This window comes from Phoca vitulina, unplaced genomic scaffold (genome assembly GCF_004348235.1).
Source record: "Phoca vitulina isolate PV1807 unplaced genomic scaffold, GSC_HSeal_1.0 scaffold3, whole genome shotgun sequence".
Taxonomy (NCBI): domain Eukaryota; kingdom Metazoa; phylum Chordata; class Mammalia; order Carnivora; family Phocidae; genus Phoca; species Phoca vitulina.
Window position 1 is genome coordinate 37104749 of NW_022589706.1, and position 18094 is coordinate 37122842.

General features: G+C 42.2%; 1 protein-coding gene across 2 annotated transcripts in view; it reads right to left on the reverse strand.

The window, feature by feature from the left end:
• Positions 1–18094, reverse strand: part of LNX1 (ligand of numb-protein X 1) — a 90552-nt gene that overhangs the window by 35293 nt on the left and 37165 nt on the right. The window lies entirely within an intron of this gene.

The following is an 18094-nucleotide window of genomic DNA, read 5'->3' on the forward strand; positions in this document are numbered from 1 at the left end:
CTCTGGGCTACTGGCCAGAACCAGGGGCCAGGGGCTCCTGAGCACCAAAGTCCCATTCATTGTCATGTCTTCTAACATTGGGAAAGTAAAACTACATTCATGGTCTCTAAAAAGAAAACCATAATTGTCTATAACCATTCACTCCCCATGTTGAGGAGCAGGCCCAAGGGCCAGGAGGCCAAGGTATAAGCAGATCTAGGTCCATATTTTGCTGTGAATGTACATCCATGTGTCACTGAGAAGGTCATTTCAGCTCTTAGGGTTTTGGTCAGAAGATGGGGATGAGTTGACGATCTCATTGTACTGTGGTGAGCAAGTAGCTGCAGATGGCCACACCAGCTCCCACAGTTGTTGTGAAGGCAGAAATCATGAGGGTGAGCCCCTTTAAGAAATGGCCATTTGCTTATAATAGATGTGCTAATTATTTTTATCAATTCATTATAGAAAATGTTATGTGGTTGAGCTATTTTAATTTACCCTCTGAGAGCCTATTTGGAGTGATGCTTCACATTCTTGAAAGTAAAAGGAATCCAACAGCAGTCTACAGTTGATATGCACACAATTTCATAGCCTGTAGAAACAGAGCTAGTGGATAGAATGGCTTACTGTCTGGTTCTGAATCCTTGCTCTGAAATTTACCTGTGTAGTCTGGGGCAATTTTGTTAACCTGGTTAAACTTCCTAATCTACACATACATTTGGGGCTGCTGTGAGGTCGCGTCGATATTTTAGTACCCTGCCAGAGATATAGTAAGTTATCAGGAGATTGTAGCTACTTCCGTAATCAATCCATTCTGGGATGCTTGTTTGTTCATACTCTAACATCTCTGAGATTAGAATGCATGGGTGATGGAGTCATGCAGCTTCTACTGTGCCAAACTGCAGTCATGATGCGGATACGATTATCTGAACAGGGCAGACACAGTCACGGGGTGGGGGGCATCTTCTAACTTCCATTGAGTTGCGTCCATTCTTGGCACTATGCCATTGAACTGAATTGGCATTCAATGTCTTAGAAAAGATTACATTATGATTCAGCACTGAAATGAAAAGTTACTGCATATACAAAAAGTCTCAAAAACAGAGTAGTGGCGCCTAAGTTTGATGTTGATGAAGCAAATATTCACTGTTAAGAGAACAGCAATTCCATATTTTCTTGCAAAGAGACAAGCAAATGCTTTATTTGCTTAGAAAGAAAGATGTCCCCAAGGAGATAAAAAGTGGGGTTATATTTCGTTACTGAGACCATTCAATAGGATTGGACTATTTCATGCCAAATAATACAACTAGAGGGCAGGAGAGGTCACCAAATTTGTCTGAATGGATTTCAAAGTCCTAGGAGTCCAATGTGACCAATCCACACACTGCATGCAAATCTTTAAAGGTGTTTTGGAATAATGTAACCAGTGACAATATTTAAAACTGTTGGTACGTAAAATATGTTTCGTATGATCAATGGCATCTTAGATCTGATGAAATGTGGTTTTAATATTAGTAGAAACGGACTTTGATTATACAATCCCATACCCTTATCTTATAGAAGATGAAACAGGCCTCCAGTTTTTAATGCTAGTCTTTTTCTCACCGAAAAAGTTCAAGCTCCTTGCTTGAATTGGTAAGGTTTTATTGTTCTGATTAGCTACTTTGGCTTGAAATTGTCCTGCTTAAAAATAGCAAACTGGTTGATATGGGAAACTGAAAAATTGGAAGAACTGTGTGATGGAAAAAATAAAAGCCAGCATGCATTTGAACAGTTCCAAAGTCATAAATACATGAGTGGAACACTTCTACCCAAGCCAGCAATATTTGGTTAGCAATGCATGGGAAGGAAGTTCCTAGACCATTTAGTTGGACTGGAAACAGTCTTTCTTTTCTTGGGGCAGCATTGCCCTTGACCATGTGCCCTGCCAGAACAGGAAATGAATTTCCCAGTTGGACAAATGGCTGGTAAGTCATGGCTTCCTGGGAGGACATAGCATATCCCAGTGGAACAAAGGGACATCTTATTTTGCTGCCATGACCCTGTGGAGGATTAAGGTATTTAAAATATCTGAATCTGAAGACTATACCATTAAGAAACAATTGCTGTTCCAAGTCCTTGGGGTTCCAGAGTCACGTTTTTTAGTCTAGGAAAGGAAAACCTTATAAAATGGGTAAGTAATCTTCCCAGTGGCCTCAAATCATAGCTATCCTTACAACAGTTTGTGTGTGTGGGGGTGGGGGGGGTACAGAATCTAGAATTAAAGTTTCAGACTCATATGCCTTGTATAAAAAATGTTCTGCTAAAGCAACCCATAACTGTGTGATGTTGCTTCCTCCAGTTTCTTGGCTTAGCTTGAATCCAAGGCACAGAATGATCTATGAAGGTAGCAGCTTGTACTTACTAATTATCTCTTTTGTGGTGATTAATACTGAGGCCTCTTGATTTATAAGCACAAAAGAGGGGAGGAGTAAGGAAGAGCTGATTAGCATTGGCCGGTACAAGAACATACAGTGAACCCTGGGTTGTGTTCAAAGGAAGCAGGATTTATTCTCCCTTTTAGTTATCCCGAGCACTAAGTACTCTCAGGTGGTGATGGGTGATGGCCATGAACTTGAAGGATGAACACAAGGAACATAAAAAACCCATTTTTCAACCAAACTATGCACTTTGGATATGCCATCTGTTCAACAAAGCAACTCTGAAAATCAATTATTATTATTATTATTTTTGGTAATAAAGTGCTGGGATCCTGAGCTCCTATATCAAAGTTAGCAGAGGCAAATCAGTCTTAATATAAGAAGTGGACAATGGATGTGCCATGGAATTTTTGCCTTTTTTTTTTCTGCAAGGGGATGGGGAGAAAGAAGAGAAAATGAACTCCTTTCTTGCAAAAATTCCTGAGTCCATGAGTTTGCTACTGACAGGAGTTGACCTGAAGCTGGATAGACCCTAACATAATTCACAGAGGCTCTGATGGGGTGTCCTGCAGAATTCAGCCAACCAGGAAGCACGAGCTGCTTTGCAGTGGACGGTTCCCTTCTGACAGTGAACTTAACCACTTAGGATAGAAGAATATACATTGCCTGTAAGTAAGAGCCTCAATACCTCATCATAATAGTCTGGCTAACTACGCAACCTCCCTTTGATCTAACTTCCCTCACATTCTTTCTCTCTGTTCACTTCTGAACTAGGTAAACGTCAAGTCTGTTCTTCATATTGAGTTCATTAATTGCCCAGTCTGATCCTACTTTAAGCCAAGTCTTTTTTTTTTTTAAAGATTTTATTTATTTATTTGACAGAGAGAGGCACAGCGAGAGAGGGAACACAAGCAGGGGGAGTGGGAGAGGGAGAAGCAGGCTTCCCGCTGAGCAGGGAGCCCGATGTGGGGCTCGATCCCAGGACCCTGGGATCATGACCTGATCCGAAGGCAGACGCTTAACGACTGAGCCACCCAGGCGCCCCTAAGCCAAGTCTTATAAACTCATATGCTAGTGAAGTGAGGAAACAAGGATGGTGAGGCCAGGTGACCATGGTGAGGTATGCTGCTCCATTTCAAGGGTCCAGCAGCTGTTACAGGCCTTTGCTGGTCCTTGTCTCTGGAAGACCAACCTAAGAGCAATTAGTAAGAAAAAGAAATAAAATGCATCCAAACAGGACAGGAAGATATATACTGTCACTATTTGCAGATGACGTGATATTATAGAAAACCCTAAAGACTCCACCAAAAGACTATTAGAACTAATCAATGAATTTGGAAAAGTTGCAGGATATAAAATCAATATACAAAAATCTGTTGTGTTTCTATATACTAACAATTTCTGATAATTCATTAAGAAAACAATTCCACTTATAACAGCATCAAAAGAAATAAAATACCTTGGAATAAATTTGGCCAAAGAGGTGAAAGATCTGTACACTGAAAACTGTAAGACATTGATGAAAGAAATTGGAGATGATACAAATAAATGGAAAGATATTCTATGCTCTTGGCTTAGAAGAATTAATATTGTTAAAGTGTCCACACCACCTACAGGAATCTAGATTCAGTGCAGTCCCTATCAAACTTTCAATGCCAGTTTTCACAAAAATAGAATAATCTAAAATTTGTATGGAACCACAAAAGACTTCCAATAGCCAAAGTAATCTTGAGAAAGAACAAAGCTGTAGGCATTGCCTGATTTCAAACTATTTTACAAAGCCATAGCAATCAAAACATTATAGGCTTGGCATAAAAACAGATATATGGATCTAGGGATAGAATAGAGTCCAGAAACAAACCCATGCATATATGGCCAATTAATTTATGACAAAAGTGGCAAGAATATACAATGAAAAAAGGACAGTCTCTCTTCAATAAATGGTGCTGGGAAAACTGGACAGTCACATGCCAAAGAATGAAGCTGGAGCACTGTTTTACACCACATGCAAAAATTAGCTCAAAATGGATTAAAGACTTGAATGTAAGACCTGAAACCATACAACTCCTAGAAGAAAACATAAGGAGTTAGCTCCTTGACATCAGTCCTGGTGATGACTTTTTTGGACCTGACACCGAAAGCAAAGGCAACAAAAGCAAAAATCAACAAGCGGGACTATATCAAACTAACAAGCTTCTGCACAGCACAGGAAAACTATCACCAAAATGAAAAGGCAAACCACAAAATGGAGGAAAATATTTGCAAATCATGATAAAGGGTTAATACCCAAAATACACAAAGAATTCATGCAATAGCAGAAAACAATCAGATTAAAAATGGGCATATACAGATGACGAACAGGCACATGGAAATACGCTCAACATCACTAATCGTCAGGGAAATGCAAATGAAAACCACACTGAGATATCATTGATAGAGCGCATGTTAGAATGGCTATTACTAAAGACCAAGAAAGAAGTATTGGTGAGGATATGGAGAAAAGGTAACCCTTGTGCGCTGCTCGTGGGAACGTAAATTGATGCAGCCACTCTGGAAAACAGTATGGAGTTTCCTCAAAAAAAACTAAAAATAGAAATACCCTATGATCCAGCAGTTCACTTCTAGGTATTTATTTGACGAAAACAAAAACACCAGTTCAAAAAAACATCCGCACCCCGTGTTCACTGCAGCATTATTCACAAAAGCCAAGAAATGGAAACAGTGTAAGTGTCCATCAATAAAGGAATGGATAAAGAAAATGTGGTGTATATATACAATAAAATATTATTGAACATAAAAAAGAAGGAAATCTTGCCATTTGTGACAACATGGGTGGACTTTGAGGTCCATTATGCTAAGTGCCGTAAGTCAGAGAAAGACAAATATTGTATGATCTCACTTATAGGTGGAATCTAAAATAACAGTAGCAAAAACAAACAAAAAAAACCCCTCAGGGTGATAGAAACACATTGGGGTTTGCCAAAGGGAATGTGGGGGTAGGTAAAATGGACAAAGGGGATCAAAAAGTTACAAACATCAGTTATAAGATAAAGAAGTCATAGGGATGTAATGCACAGCATGGTGACTATAGTTAATAATACTGTATTGCATAGTTCAAAGTTGGTAGAAGAGTAAATCTTAAAATTCCTCCCTGAAATAAAAATTTGTAACGATGCAATTGATGTTAACTAGACTTTCTGTGGTGATCATTTCACAATATCAAATCATTATGCTGTATACCTGAAATTAATCACTAATATATGTCAGTTATACCTCAAGAAAAAAAAAAAAACAGCCTAGTGTTGCTGGAATGAAAACTTTATAAGCTGAAATCCAGTTTCTAATGTGCAGTCTCTTGATTTTTAAAAGTTAACAAATTCAACATTTTAAAGCCCATGGCTTGGGTCAAACAAAACAGATCTGTAGGCCAGATCTATCTCAAGGGATGACAATTTCTACCTCTGGGAATTAAAACAAACAAACAAACCAACCCTGCCAATGTGAGTAGGTCTGACACATTTCTCTCCTTTCAGTCCTCTTTGAGGCCATGCTGCCCTCCTTTTACTCTTTCCCCAATCTCCCTCTGTCCCCACTTGAGTGAGGGTGTGTGTGTGCATGCATAGGGAAGATGGCTCCAAAAGGGGTTTTCCTTCCATGATTTGCCCCAGCCCTATTTTTTTTATAAGTACAAAAATAATTTAATAAAATTCAATATTCATGATATGCATATACCTCTCAGCAAAGTAGGAATAAAAAGGAAATTCTTCAACTTGAGAATATCTATAAAACATCCACAGCTAACATCATGTTTAATGTTGAAAGATGAATGCTTTTTCACTGAAATCAGGAACAAGACAAAGATATCCTTCCTCACTATTCCTTTTTAGTATTGCACTAGAGGTTCTTACCAGTGCAATATGGCAAGAAAAAGTAGTAAACAGCATACTGATTGGAAAGGGAGAAATAAAACTGCTTCTATTCACAGAAGACATGACTGTCCATGACATACTTTAGACATGCAATTGATTTTTGTAAGTTAACCTTGTGTCCTGCAACTTTATTGAATGTACTTATCAGTTCTACTTGCATTTTAATATTTTACTTGCGATTTTCTATCCAGCCCTATTTCTGATCAAAGAAGACAGAGAAGGAGACTAAATTCTCAACTGTCTGTCTTTCACTGCTAAGAGAGCTAATTACTTGCCCTAAGCTATTACATAATGAGAAAGGGAGCCATTCAACCCTAATGGGTGTATTTGCTCTTTCAGGCAAAGAGAATCAAGATCAGGGGGCTCTGGAGGGAAGCAAGCTCCTCTGCCAATGGCTGGGTCTTAGGCTTCAGCTGCTCCACTGAACAGGAAGAGTGACTCAAACTTTGCTCAGGGTCCTTGGGGCCAGGCCAGGGGACTGCTGCAAGAGACATGGTCACCATGAGATAGCAATAGGCTCTTGTTTGTGTCCTTGGATGAGGCAGCAGGGGGATAGGCCATTGAGATTCTCGGGAACCCATAGTGCTCCAGCTCCGAGAAAGCTTTATCAAGGTGCTGGTGACCCTGCAGACTGAGAGTGGGCTCCATTTCCCGTGCCAGCACCTTGGCCCTCCTGACCCTGTATCTCCCTTGCTTTACAACACAACCAAGCCCATCTCCCTGCCCCTGGTCTTTCTCCCCATCCAATCTATCCTAACTTCGCCATTTTACTCAAAAAATTTCCTGTAGAAATATTTCCCACTGCTTACCAGATAGTCCCAATTCCTCATCCTGACATTCTAGACTTTGCCTGATTTGTAAGGATCGTGGGCTCCCTACAGAGTCTGGCAAGCCAGAAGGGGGGCGGGGAGAAGACAGCTATTACCTATTGATCTACTATGTACTGTGTTATGCTCTACATGTGTGGTATTCTTTACCCCTCGCGACTGTCCTGTAATAGTCACGACACCACCTCCACTTTACAGATGAGGATACGGAAGCCAGCAGGGAGGAAAGCCTTGTCTAGGTTCACAGAGCGGAGCTGGGATTGGAATCCAGGCTGTGGGGTTCCATGCTTTCTCCCCTCCCATGGCCTGGCCTCCAGCCCAGAACTTTCCCTGCACTCCAGGCTCATATATCAACCTGCTTCCTTCACGTCTTCATTTCCACATCTCATAGGCACCTTGAACTTAACCTATCCAAACACTCTAAGCTTCCCTGCCAAACCAGCTCTTCCCACATCTTCCCGGCTTTATTGAACAGCACCTTACATCCTTCCTGTTGTTCAGGTCAAAAACCTCAGGTCATCCCCAATTCCTTTATTTCTCTCAGCACTCCAAATACAACCAAGAAGATATATCCGGAATCCAACTACTTCTCATCACTTCCACTGCCACCATCCTGGTCCAAGTGACCATCCTCAATGCCTGGATTGCCACAGCCTAAGAGGCTTCCCTGCTTCTACACTTGTCTCCCTTCCCCATCTATTCTCCATAGAGCATAAGGTACTCACAATGGCTCACAAGGTCCTGTGTTCTCTGTCCCATTGCTTCTGCCTTCATCCCCACCCCTCACTCATTCACCTCCTGCTGATTCTCACGGGGGGCCCAGCACATTCCTGCTTTGGGGGGCTTTGCATTCTGCTGTTGTCCCTGTCTCTCCAGGTTCCCACCTGGTCTGTTCCCTTATCTTCAGGTCTGTGATTAAAATCCACCTTCCTTGACTACCCTACTTAAAGCAACTTTTTTTTTTTTCCTGGCACAACCTATCCCCATTCCCTCCCTCCTACTTGTTTTTTCTCTACAGAACGCAAGCTCCAAAGGGAGGTTGGGAAGAGTCTGGTTCCATACTTTAGCCAATAGAAACAAATTGTGAAATCTTGATCCTTCTAGGAAAGTGAGGACTTCTTCATTGGTACTCATATTGGTGCTGGGGAAGAGTCCGCTTGTAGATTCCCACGTCTCTCCCCGCCTACCTTCGAGTGACATTAGCTCTGCCCCAGCCAACCAGTTAGCTCTGGGCAAGTCTTGCTCCAGGGTCTATAAAGGGACAAAGTCTTGCTTACCCAGGTGCATCTTAGAGGGTCTGAATAGCACGTACATTTGCTAGGGCAGGCACTCAGTCCACATTTGTGGAGTTGAACTAAGCAACAGTCACCCTTTTGGCATTCACTTTAGTGAAATTATCAAACGGGGGATGGATGGATTCAACCCCATGGTCCCGACAACACAATTATCGTGATTGTGATAGGAAGCCAGTCTCCTTTTTTCCTTTCAGCAAGCTCAGGATGTTCCTTTTAATTTCCCTCACTCCAACTCTAGAGGAGAAAAATGGGAGGGAAGAGGGAAGATTTTTTTTTATTTCTCTTCCCCTTTTCACATACTTCCCTAGTAACCTTTTTTTTTTTTTTTTTTTTTTTTTCTTTGTTACCCAATAGGATTTTATTTGATCTGGGTTCCAAAACTAGTACACACATAGAACCAAGTAACAGTTACCATACATCTTCTTTTGATGGATTATGCTGGTAGTGCAGGGCAAGTGATTTTAAAATACTGTTTTTCATTCAATATACACTTACAGAGTGCTTCCTGAGAAAGTGAAGTGGAAACAGCACAGGCTTTCGAGTTTAAAACATCTGGATGGGAATCCTAAGTCTGCCACCTTCCTGCTCTGTGACTTTGAACAAATTCCTTAATCACTGAGTCTCATTTCCTAGATATAAAATGGGCACAGTAATGTTTACTGTAAGATTTAAAGATTCACACAGGTGCCCATCAGTACTGGAATGTAGGGGCAATGAGCAGTACTTAGCATGGTTACTGCATATCAGGCATGATGATAGACAATATGGATGCAAAACAAAACAAAACCTTCTACGCAGTGTATGCTCGCAAGGAGACGGACGTGAAAACAGAAAAATCACCAGGCCCCATTATCTGAGGGAGATAGAGGTACAACAAGTGTCGAAAGACAAGAGGAAGGGGCCGCTCGCTCTGCTTGGAGGTAGCCAGGGAAGGCTTCCCAGAGGACGTGAAACTAGAGCTGAATCTAGAAAAATGGAGGACGTTGGTCTGGCAGTCTAGATATGAATGCTACTTTCAAAGGCCCCAAGGATGAAAGTACATGGCAGGTACCAGCATTATTGGCCTCAGTGCAGACTTTGTCCCAAGTGACATTGATGCGGGGGAAAACAGAGCTAAAGTGAGACCAAAGAGGAGGACAGATGCTGGGAGTGTGCAGGAGATAAAGCCCAAGACACCAAACTACCAGTCCCTAATCCACTTCTGAGGTTCAGCAGGATTAAGCCATGCCCGTGGGGGCAGGAGATAATTGGGCTTTGAGAAATCTGATGCCAACATTTGAGTGGGTAAGAGGGAGCTGGAGGGATGAAGTTGACAGCAGGAGGCTCAAAGTCACCTCCTCAGAGATTGACTGTCCATCTAAAATGAACCACCTCTCTCACCAGCACCTGATTTTACTTCCTGGCACTTAACATCTTTGGAAATTATTCTGTATGTCTACTTGCTTCCCTTGTAAATACATGTCTCCCCCAAAAAGAACATAGCTTCTGTGAGATTGAAAGTCCAGCTTGTCTTGCTCACCATGAGATTCTCAACACTGTGCTGACAGCACTCATGGATGTGGGTATGTCAGCAGCCTGAGAGATTTGGGAAACAGCTGTTTTTTCTTCTTCCTTTTATCAGATGCTGTTTATACTTTTAATTGTGCTGGCCCAGATAGCTTTTTTTCCTTTGATGGATTTTATTGAGGCATAGTTGACCTATGACATTATTAGTTTCAGGTATACAGCATGACTTGATATTTGTATATATTACAAAATGATCACAATAAGTCTACCTAACATCCATCACCTACACAGTTACATTTTCCTTGTAATGAGAACTTTTAAGACCTACTTTTAGCAACTTTCAAATATACAATACAGTATTATTAACTATAGTCACCATGCTGTAACCTCCATGGCTTATTTTATAACTGGACATTTGTACCTTTTTACACCCTTCACCCATTTCACACACTCACCCCCACCCCGTCCACCACCAATCTGTTCTCTCTATATAGGAACTCATTTTTTTTTTTTAATACTCCACATTTAAGTGAGATCATACGGTATTTGTCTTTGACTTATTTCACTTAACATAATGCCCTGTGCTATGTTTTCCCTTGCTCCTTTTATTAGATGCTGTTTATACTTTTAATTGTGCTGGCCCAGATGTGTTTTATTTGTTGCAGGCTGCCTAGATTCTTTTTTTCAAAGAAGGCAGGCTATATATTTTAAATACATGATGACTAGTATTTCATGATCCTTTTAATGCACAGCACTAGAAATTCTTGTGTTTAAGATAAAAATAAATGCATCAATCATCATCTTCCAAAACAGTCCCATTTGAGCTCCCTGAGCCCACCCTCGAGCAGGACCCACCCTTGTGAATTAATCCTGATCATGTTACTTGGATAAGACTCAAGTAACAGTAACACCACTCCTATTAAGGTTTCCTCTGGTTCTCAGGCAGCCTGGTCCCGAGCACACAGCCTCCTTAGGGACCTTCCTGAGTTCAGATTGGATAGTTTCTAGAATTCATTCACTATACCTGCAGCTTCTTCAGTAATCTCTTTGGTTGAAGAATGTTAGGTAAAGTCATTCCTCCTTGTCTGGATTACTTTTTCTCCTCCTCTAAGTTAAAACCCATGTTCCCTGGGATCGAATTACATGGCCACTCACGAAGCTACTAGAAACCATACATGAAAAAAGTCATTAGCACTTTTGTGTAGTCACAAGTGAAGTAAACATCAGTTAATAAGTAAGAGAGGTCATCAGTTGGTCAAGCCCACCCTCTGGGAATTCGTTTAGACCCGGAGTATGAACTTGAGCCTGAAAGGCTCTCCCCCTGGGGAGCCGATGGACTTCTTACATCACCACCGACCACATACTCCTTCCTCTCATCAGTCCCTTTCTTCTGCCTCCAGACCACTAGGGAAAATGTCCCCAGCAATTCCAACCACCCCTGCCTCACTTGTTAATGAATACCAGAAAGGGAAAATTAAAAACACACAGGAAAGCAATGGGGGAATGCAGGCCAAGCTTTGGGTAGCTAGAACGCCAGCCTCTTGACTCAGGCACTGTGAAGTGGGGAGAGGGGCAGGGTGCTCTTAAGGTAGAATTGGCTCAGGAAACAAAGAGGTCTGATGGACAACCTAAGCAAGCACTCTTGACTCGGTTTACCCAAGATGCTGATCTGTTCCTCCAGTGATCTATGGGACAGATCACCCGCTGCCATGCACACATTAGAAACAGTTGGCCAGTCTCTGCGGAGTGTATTTTGCGGGAGGCAGGGAAGAAGTAGATATTCTTTAACCTAATGTGAATGGCTCTCCTTTTCTATTTTTTTCTATTTGTTTATAGAGTTAGGTCTGTAAGATAATCTGTGGCTACATCTTTTCCATCCTTCAAATCTCAACTCATGAGTTAATAATGTATAATTACAGCCAGCACGGACAGTAGACTTACTATGGACCGGGTACTATTGCACATGCTTTACACAGATTAACCCGTTCAAGCCCTCACATCCGCTCAATGAGAAAGATCCCTATCACCATTTGCTAATGAGAAATTAAGGCCCAAAGAGATTAAGTAACTTTCCTAAGGTCACACAGCTGAGAAGTAGAGGCACTGAGATTTGAACCCAAGGCTTTTAACTGAGGCATGCACCTTAGGACCATAAGATACCATGCACCCTGGTCACTGAGGCTTCGGAGCTGACTGCTTCGTAGGAGGCAGGGAAAAAGCAGAGAACCTTAGAAACAGGTTATTTATAACCTTATATTCTTTTTTTTTAAAAAAATATGTATTTATTTTAGAAAGAGAGGAGAGGGAGAGAGTGGGGTGGGGAAGGGAAGGACAGAGGCAGAGGGAGAGAGAGAATCTCAAGCAGACTCCCCACTGAGCATGGAGCCCAACTCGGGGCTTGATCCTATGACCCTGAGATCATGACCTGAGCTGAAATCAAGAGCTGGATGCTTAACCGACTGAGCCACAGGAACCCCATATAACCTTATATTCTCTCCTACAGATATGGTCCACTGTCAGCTGAGTGGTGCAATGAAGAATGCAACAGCAGGAGCCACCAAGTGGGGCCCGTTGGCATGTCCAGGCTTGCAGTTGATAGGCACGAGCAGTGAGCTCTGTGTTGTCTAGGCCTTCTCTTCTGCCACGTCAACAGGGCCGTGTCTGCAGAGCATGTATAGTGGGTCAGTGGGCGGGGGAGGCAGGTACAGTGGTCCCCAAATGCCCTTGGACTTGCTGTCTCCCTTCCATTCTTCCTTTCCAAAAAACCCTAATTATCTCCAAGAATAGGTGTGACCCCAAGCATCCTAAGAGGCAGAGGCTTAAAATGATCCTTTCAGGGTGTGTGGGCATCTCTAGGTGATTTGTTCCTCTTCTAGAGGGCACCCCTTAGTCCAGGCATTCATATTCAAATATATAGCATAAATATACAGCATTTGGGTGGAAAACAGAATTTACAGTATCCTCCCCTTATCTGTCTCGCTTTCCACGGTTTGTTACTCGCTGGCAATGACAGTAGGAAGCGGATGATCCTCCTTCTGACATATAGTTAGAAGGTCAGTGGTAGACTCATGCTACACCATGCCTGCATCACTCACCCCACTCGTCACATGGCGTTTCATCGTCTCTGTCACAAGAACAAGGGTGAGTACCATACAGTAAGATTTGGAGAGAGATCATTCACATAAACTATAGTATATCATTATAATTTTTCTATCATATTATTAGTTAATAGCTTACTGTGCCTAATTCATAAATCAAACTTTATCATAGGCATGTATGTATAGGAGAACATAGTACATAGAGGGCTTGGTACTGTCAGCAGTTTCAGGCATCTGCTCCGAGTCTTGGGATGTATCCCCTGTGGATAAGGGGATTCTACTCTATCAGAGGGAGAAAAGAGGCAGACCCACCGGTCCCACACTGGCTAGGGATACATGGTCTCTCCTGTTAACAGCAAGTCATAACCATAACCACCTGAGCTGTCCTTTGTTCGGTGCTTGGTCTTTACCACCAGGCACAGTTTTGTGGTGTATGGGACCAAATTACTGCCCCAGCAGGTTCTAGTATTCCCATTTTACAAATGGGGCAAACGAGGCTGAGAGAAGTTAAGTAACTTATCCAAGATGACACAGCAGTAAGCAAAGGAGCTGAGAGTCAAACATACTTCCTCAGTCTGGGATTTTGTTGTCAATTGAAACCATGTAACTGTCAAGTTATCTTATAATAAACGCACACACGTAGTCCTTAACATGGGTCAGGCAGGTCTAAGCACTTCACCCTCTTTCATTTAATCCTCCCACCAACATAATGAGGCAGATAATATTATCGCTGTTGTGCAGATGGGGAAAGCTAATACAAAAGTTCACATGCTCAGGATTACACAGTTAACATCTAAGGGGACCAACCATCCTGGCTTGCCTAGGACTGACTGGGGTCCTGGAATGAAGGATTTCCAGTTTTGTTTTGTTTTGTTTTTTAAAGATTTGAGAGCAAGAGAATGAGAGAGGAAGAGAGTGAGGGGAGGAGCTGAGAGAGAGGGACAAGCAGATTCCTTGCTGAATACAGAGCCCAACACAGGGCTCAATCCCATGACCCTGAGATCATGACCTGAGCCGAAATCAAGAGTCTGCCGCTTAACCGACTGAGCCACCCAGGTGCCCTGAGGGATTTCCAGTTTAAAAACCAGGTCAGCCCCACGTAAACCAGGATGTGCTGGTCACCCCATAAGCAGCAGAGATAGAATTTAAAGTCAGAGTTCTGACTCCAAATAATATGCCCTTCACCACGGTACTCCTACAAAGTCTTTTTCCTTTTCATAGATTTTTGCCACGATGTAATAGAAACAGAAACAAGCTGGGTGGGGCTATGGTGGTTTCAGGTGCCTCCCAGCATGTGCTCACACCACACCCTCCTAGAAGGGTGTCCCGAGGGCCACCTTCAAATTTGGCACAGCACCTTGCAGGTCCAAACCTCATGAAATTCCAGAGCTTCCAGTAACTAGAAGAATCCCCTCCACTGTTGAGTTAGGAAAAGCCTAAGATAGGCAGGAGTGCCTGATAAATACCAGTGCTGCTCCCTGGGGTGACAGCTCAGGAGTCTAAAGCCGCAACCAGATGTGAAGTTGACAGTGGTTAATGAGGGATGGCGGAGGGCTCGGGCATGGTCCAGATGCCAGGTCCATTCTTCATGGAGACGTCAGAATAGTTTATCCATTCTCTGAGGCTCCGACATCTTCGGGATCACGGAGTTGTTTTCCTGGACACTCTGGGGGAGGGAGTGCAGACAATTCTCATGCCACAGATGATTTGAGTTTTCCATCCACTGTCCACGGATTTGGGGTGTGTGTGGTGCTGGTGGCGGGGGTGGCGGGGAAGAGGTGGTGTTTTTGGTTAACATTTGGTCTCTGCAATTCTTGGTTCCATTCAGAATTGTCATCTTTACCTTTAAAACCCTTGGAAATAACCAACGTTTAGCTTCTCATTTTCGGGAAACCGGGCTATGGATCAACCGTACTTTCTATTTCAGGATTGACTAGGAAATGATTTTTAGGAGAACTGGAAAAGGGTGGATTTCATAGTGGTGAGGGTTTTTAAATACCGACTACTGCCCAGGGAGGTTTTCTGACTGGCTTTGAAAGCAACCTAGCTCTCCATCCGCTCAGGACGAGTCTTTTTTGAGTGCCCGCACAACCCCAAGGGCTGTCTGGAGGTGACACCTTGGCATGGGGGTGGGGGTGGAGGACGGCGGGAAGGCATTTGAGCAGAAATCATTCCCAGACGACATTTTAAAGCATTTCCTTCATTCCTCAAAGCGCATTCCATTCCAGCTCTTAGGATAACTATGAAACACTGCACTTTCTCCGGGCTCTTTCTGAGCTGGGTGTCAGGAGCCCTCCTGACAGAATACTTGACACTCAGATGTTGAGAAAGTGTGTTCTTCCTCACTCTGTTTGAGAATGTTCCAGGCAAAGATATTTGACTCTTTTGTGCCAAATATTTCTGCATGAAACAAACAAAAATCCTATTTTATCAGCCTATTTGCTAAAATTTCACTATATTGAAAGGAAACCATCTTTCCCCTTCTGTGAATCCCATTTCCTTTCCCCCAAATTGTGTTATGCAAATGGAGGGAGGGGATGCTTCTATGCACAGGAAAAGTGAGGGACCCTGTTATTTACTTCTTGGATCCCTGGAAGCCTCTTTTTTCTCCATCTCTCTCACCAGGCCCACCTTCTGTCTATTGCTCTGCTCGATTCCTTTGGTTTGGCACAGCTGCTGCTCCAGACAAGGCTCTCTGCAGTTGAGCAGGTCTACAAACTGTCCCTCCTCACGTCAAACCTGCCTTTACCCCAGGTTTTTGTCCAAACTGGCTTCTCACCTGGAGTGGCCACCATCCAAACAAATCCAACTCATTCACCCAAGTCCTGCCCCTAATCCCATTTTCTCCTTTGAAGTGTCAGAGGAATCTCTCTCTACTCTCATTCATTCATTCCACAAATATTCGAGTGATGGCTAAAGTCCACCAAATATAAGGCACAAGGCTAGGTGCTCTTAAGACTCTTCCCTCTTAGTTAGCAATCTAGCACAGAAGAAAGACAGGCAGACAAACAAGGACAGTACGAGCTGCACCTGTTTTACCCCAAGACCTTGGTGTTTACCACATATGGACACGGAGTGCTGATGGACATTGGTGTGTGTCTTTGACTAGATCAAAACTCCCTGAGACCATGTCTTACATATAAGGGTGAGGACATGCTGTATTCATGAAATGTTTGTTTTATTAGAGTCCAATATAAATGGTCTTTTTAAATTTCAAAAGTAACAGAGGTTCAGGGAAGACATTTTTGAAAACACAGAAAAATGAAAATAACCTATAAAAATTCTATCCCCAAAGAAAAGCCATGCAAATCTATTTATTCTTCCAACTTTTCAATGCAGAGACATGTAGATACCTATATATTCAGTTTTTGTATTGCTTTTCCATAACTGGACCAAGTAAATACATATTTTTAAGGTTTTTGAGATATATTGTTAAATAACACTGCTATCAGTGTATCAACATGCTTGTTACACTATCCAGTGGTTCTCAACTTTGTTGAATAGAATGACCTGGGAAGATTTTTAAGATCCAGGCTATTAGCCACTCCAGACCAATTAAATCAGAATCTCTGGGGTTGGTCTACTAAACATTGGGGTTTTCATAAAGCTCCCCAAGGCAATCCCAAAGTGTGGCCATGGGTGAGAACTACCCTAATCCTTTCCATCTCACAGATTTTAATTGGACAAATTACACAATCTGCTTTGCACAATCTGCCCACTGACCAATCACTGCCATGTGAATTCTTGAAATCATTTCATTGTTGATGTCTGGGTGACCAGGTGTCTTTGCTCCCAGGGTAGCTGAGTCATCTTCCCCATCCTTCCTTAAATGCTGTGCAGAGAATGGTCTGGGATAAAGTCTGGGGGTAGTGGAAACTAGTTATGCCAATCCCCCAGGGAAATAGGTAAAATAAGGTTTCTTTCTCTGCTGAAATCATTTGGACTTGGATAAGGGGAGAAATTAAAACTCATTGCCATCTCCTCCACTGGACAGGATCCACTTATCCTGATCTTCCACAGTGTGTGTGGGAGGCTATAATGTGTTGCACGAATCCTTTTCATCTAAAATGCTAGCAATTGAATTCTTAGTTTTGTTTACTGGCATGCTATAATGAAGATATAACCAGGCAAACAACCCATCAAAGGATAGCCAAGACAATCACAAAATATTCCCAAAACTCATATATAGCTCAAGGGGTAAGCTGAAATACCACCTCAATAAACACAGTGATGGATTCCTATGGATAACAATAAGCCACATCAATGGTTTTTTTCCTATTACCTTAAGAGGTTAAAACCTTTAAATAGAACCTATTGGATTCTCTTTTAGCTCTAACTATATGCCTAAAATGATAAATCCCTACTGGGAGCCATGCTGAGTGTTTGGTATCTAGGAGGCTCTTAATGAACACTTGAATGATGATGCAGGAATATTTCAATAATTAAATTCTTAATTCCAACTACCTATGTAAAAATGTCACCCTGTTCCCTGGGTTTTACAGTCTTTCTGATTTTGGTGATTCATTGAAGAACGAAGTTTGAAAGTTGTATACTGTTAATGATTTCTCTGACCAGGTCCTGCCTGAAATACCATGATTGTTTATGACAAGTATCTTTAATAAAGCAGGATGGATGCATTTTGGCTTGACACTTATAAAAATTGAGAGAATTTTAATACCCCCTTACTTTATCATCCATTTGTGAAAATGGATGATAAAACCTGCTTCTCCAACACACACACACACACACACACACACTCTCTCTCTCTCACACACACACACACACACATACACTCACACATACAAACTGAATGCTAAAATTATAAGATCCTTGAGGTAGGTTAATGTCTTAAGTTACTACTTGCTCATCATGTGCTCTTAATGATTTTCGACTGAATTTAGGGTTTGCCTACATGTTAAAAGCTCTGTCTTTACTACTGACCCTTCAAAACTTCAGTGTTTAGTTTTGACTCCTACTACCCTGGCTGAATCCTGAATCTGGCCCTGCCTCCTACTTTTTATCACTTGGTGGGCTCTAAGG